Source organism: Microtus ochrogaster, unplaced genomic scaffold (genome assembly GCF_000317375.1).
Source record: "Microtus ochrogaster isolate Prairie Vole_2 unplaced genomic scaffold, MicOch1.0 UNK1, whole genome shotgun sequence".
Taxonomy (NCBI): Eukaryota; Metazoa; Chordata; class Mammalia; order Rodentia; family Cricetidae; genus Microtus; species Microtus ochrogaster.
In genome coordinates this window covers 26,380,599-26,385,692 of record NW_004949099.1, presented here as the reverse complement: position 1 = coordinate 26,385,692, position 5,094 = coordinate 26,380,599, and positions in this window count along the sequence as shown.

The following is a 5,094-nucleotide window of genomic DNA, read 5'->3' as shown; positions in this document are numbered from 1 at the left end:
GAGTTCCTCCTGCCACAGCTGAGTTCCTCCTGCCACAGCTGAGGAGTTCCTCCTGCCACAGCTGAGTTCCTGTGCAGTGACTTGCCAATTTCCCAGCCTCACACCACACTTCCCCCCACTGCTTTCCCTGCCACACAGTGACTCGCACAGCCTCTGGTTTGTGCTCCTTGCTCATGAGCTCTGGGTTCCTGATATTCTGGCCACCAAAAAAACCTCTCTCCATGTATAGAATCAATTTAATTTCTCTTAATTTGTCAGTATTTAAGCAGGTGCCAATGTGGAACTGAGCATGTTCATGCTGCTACCAGTCATGTCTCTGCCACGTGGCTGCAACCTAACACCTGCTAGTCAATAAAGATTGTTACACCTACAACAATTGACTGAAATCTCACAATGGAGGTAACTTTGTTTGACTAATAAATGAATCAATAAAATTGAAAGCTATATAATTGCAGACAATATCACCATCCAGGATTTAATAACCTTTTTGTTTATACTATAAATGGTATTCTGAAAGGCTTATATGGTTTTTCTGATATATCCATTTATTTGATATTGGGGATTAGCTTTGTTTTTCATATTATATTCTTAAGAAAATGGTTTGATAACAGAGCCAAGAATAAGGCACTTATAGAAATTGTACAGTCTTTATAGACTAATAATGAACAGCTAGCTGACAGGATTAATACCACCGAAAATAAAAAGTTACCTGAAAAAATTAATACTGTTGAAAAAGATAACTAATTTGACAGAAAAATTCAATCCATGTCAAAGGGTGCTCAGAGATTATCTGAAAGAATTCATACTGTTGAATTTGACAATCAAAATCTGTTTAAAAGTTATATTAGCAGATAGATTATCTCTCCAGGATGGCAGACAATCTGCACATCATCCAAATAATATCCAAGGATGAGAAGTTATCCTTAATGGAAAAAATTTTATACCTTGGAATCATATGTGCAGAATGAGGACCAGAGGTTATGTGAGTCAATGAAATCATTAGAAATATTCATAAGTCAAGAGATTAAGGCTTTACAAAAGACAGTGGTGAAAATATTTGAAGCAATTGAGGAAATTATCAGAATTGTTGAGTAGAGAGACAGGTACAAGGAAAAGATTTAACATTGCCAGTACTTGTCAGAGTCAGAGTTTTAGCTACTTATGCTGTAATCACCTCTGACAAACCACCAAGTACTAAATACCCAAAAGGATCTAAAGAATGTAGATGGAAACCTATAGGTACAAACAATGTAAAAGAAATTAAGCAAGAAATAGTATCTTATGGCTGCACCATTTGCTAGGGAGATGGTAAAGACATGGGCTTCCAGGACTAAGGGTACCCAACACAATTGGCTTCAATTTGTTTCACTGGTCCTGGGAGATGGGCTGCAATTACTGTGGAAAGGAAACTAGCAAGAAGAGGCACAAATTTTAGAACAACATGGAAAAGCAAAAGAGTTTGAGGTTTTCCAAGATCAAATACTTGGTGAAGGCACTTATGCTGATCCACAGGATCAAGCTCTTTATGAAGAACGTATCTTGTCCCTATGCCACATAGCAGCTTTAAATTCTTGGTTCAGAATTCAAGAACTAGGAAAAAGAATGGAATCATATGCAAGGGTTAAACAAGGCCAAAGAGAAATATTTAGTGACTTTTTACAAAGATTAACTAAGGCTGTACAAATAGGAGTAACAGACCCAGAATCTAGATGAGTACTTACTGAATCTCTGGCTTTTGAAAATGCCAACTTACAATGCAAACAGATACTTGGGGCTTTAAAGGTTAGATCAGCACCAATGGATAAGTAAATGCATACAATGAATGTTAAGATAATTGACTATAATACTGAGACTTGGGTAGGAGAAGCAATTTCCAAAGGTATGAGGAGACATCAAAATGCCAAATGTTTTGATTGTGGTAGAATAGGACATCTGAGAAGGGATTGTGGACAAGGCATTCCTTGAAATAATGTCTCCTCTGGGAATGATAAAAATAAAAGGTCTCACCTTCTGGATTATGTAGAACATGTGGCAAAGGACAAACAAGGACAAAAGACTAACAAGGCAACTGATACCATTGGGAAACTCCTGGGGAGGGGGTGTCACTCGAAGGCCCTCAGGTCAAATGTGGTCCAGTCATTCCCAGTCACAGTAGAAAACATGTCTCATCAGGAAGATGAAAAAAATCCAATGCCTGCTGTAAAAAGCCACATGCTCTGGATGATGGATTAAACATGGAGGATGAATCAAAAATTTCAATAGAATATAGAAAGCATACATTTTGGCAGACTTCTATAAATTATCAAAGACCAAAGCTAAGAGTATGTATAAAGAACATTATAATTGAGAGATTACTGGACACAGGTGTGGATGTGACTATCATTGCTCCAGAATCTTGGCATCTGAATTGGCCTCTTCAAGAGGCAGATGTTCAATTCCTAGGAATTGGAACCCTAGCTCAAGTAAAACAAAGCATGAGATGGCTTGAATGTATCAGACCAGAAGGACAGAGAGGAAGACTGAGGCCATATGTGGCTAATATTGCAGTGAATTTGTGGGGTCATGACCTGCTGGGACAAAGGAATACCCAAAGGAATACATTCTTGCAGGCCCAAAAACATGTTTCTGGTAAGGATATTATAAGGTTCTATAAAAAAAAACTGTCACCAGCCATTCAGGCTATATAAGAACACAAAACAACTAGCAAACCTTCAGAGGTACTAATGCCCCTATCTTTAAAATGGTTAACTGAGAAACCAATATGGGTTAAACAATGGCCTTTAACAGAAGAGAAATTGCAGGTTTTAGAATAGCTGGTTCAGGAGCAACTAGAATCGACCAGCCCTTGGAATTCTCCTGTGTTTGTTGTAAAAAAGAAATCTGGTAAATGGAGAATGGTGACAGATCTAAGAGCTGTCATCAAGGTAATTCAACCCATGGGCCCTCTACAATCTGGAATTTCTTTGTTTTCCCTATTACCTAAAGGAGAGCATCTTATAGCTATTGATTTAAGAGGTTGCTTCTTCACTATACCCTTACAAGAAAAGGACAGAGAAAAATTTGCCTTCACAGTGCCTACTTATAATAATTCTCAGCCTACTAGGAGATATCAATGTACCCTCCCCATCACAGGAAATGCTCAATAACCCTACCCTGTGCCAATATTTTGTAAATCAGACATTGTAAATAATATGTAAACAATTTTCTAAATCTATAATTTACCATTACATAGATGTCATTTTGCTTACTGATTCAAATGCAGATACCTTAGAAGCAATGTTTGAAGAAGTAAAGAAAGTTTTGCCTAAATGGAGATTACAAATTGCTACTGAAAAAATACAAAGAAGAGATTCTGTCAGTTAGCTAGGTTATAAAATTGGCTTACATAAAATTAGAACAAGTCAGGCGGTGGCGGTACATGCCTTTAATCCCAGCACTGAGGAAGCAGAGGCAGGTCGATCTCTGTGAGTTTGAGACCAGCCTGGTCTACAAGAGCTAGTTCCATGACAGGCTTCAAGGCTTCAAAGCTACAGAGAAACTCTGTCTCGAAAAAAACCCCAATAAATAAATAAATAAATATTAGAACACAAAAAGCTCAAATTAGGAGAGATCAATTGCAAAGCAGAAAGACTTTCAAAGATGGTTAGAAGACATTTCCAGTATAGGACTGGCTGTTGGGATAACACCTGATCTAATAATTCTTTAAAAAAAACCTTAGATGGTGACAAAGGCTTAAATAGTCCCAGGGAATTAATAGTTGAAGCTGAGAAAGAATTAACTTTCGTTGAAAAGAGAAATTACAGAAGGCACATTTGGATCGGGGAGATCCAAGTTGTAGCTGCATCGTAGTCATATTGCCCACCAAAATTTACCCTGCAGGAATTTTAATTCAGAGGGAAGATATTATGTTAGAATGTATTTTTTTTACCACATAAACTGAGTAAAAAATTAAAAATTTATGTGGAAAAGGAAAATTGAGAGTTTGTCAACTAGCAGGACTAGACACTGCAGAGATTATAGTACCTTTTACTACTGATGAAATTAAAAAAATATGAGAATGCAATGAACCCTGGCAAAAAAGCTTGTGCTAATTTTCTAGGAAAGATTAATAGTAATTATCCCAAAAGTGATAGAATTAACTTTATAAAGAGAACTATTTGGATCTTTCCCTGCAATTTCCAATTGTGTGTGACACACCAATAGCTGGAGCCAATACATTCTATACTGATGCAAATAAATCAGGAAAGGCAGGTTACAAATCAGAAGTTTTAAGTAAAGTGAAACAAAGTCCTTATAATTCTGTCCAAAAGTACCACTATTCTCGTGGTACTAAGGGATTTTAAAGGACCTCTTAATATAGTTACTGATTTGCAATATGCAGAAAGAGTTGCTTTGCATATTGAAACCACTGAATTTATAACAGATGATACAGAATTGACTTCATTATTCATTCAGGTTCAAGATATATTTATGAATAGGCTTTGTCCAATATACATAACACACATCTGATCCCATATAGGTCTGCTAGGTCCTCTAGCACAGGGTAATGCAGAAATTGATCAATTATTGATTGGAAATGTGTTGAAGGCCTCACAATTTCATAAAAAAGTCATGTCAATAGCAAAGGTTTAAAGAAAGAGTTTTCTATTACATGACAAGTTAAGGCGATTATAAAGAGATGTCTACTTGCTCTTTCTATAACCAAACATTGCTACCTGCAGGGAGTAACTCAAAAGGTACTCAAAGGAATAAAATCTGGCAGATGGATGTATTTCTATTTATAGATTTTGGAAAATTAAAATATGTACACCACACCATTGACACTTATTCAGGTTTTCAATGGGCAACTGCTTTGAACTCAGAAAAGGCTGATTTAGTAGTCATGCATTTATTAGAAATTATGGCCATCATGGGTATACCTGCATAAATAAAGACAGATAATTGTCCAGCATATGTCTCTAAGAAAATGAAACAGTTTTTTTGCTTATTATAATATAATGCGTTTTACAGGGTATGCCAAACAATCTTACAGGTCAGGCAGTTATAGAGAGGTCAAATCAAACTACAAAGGATATGTTGAACAAACAGAAAGGG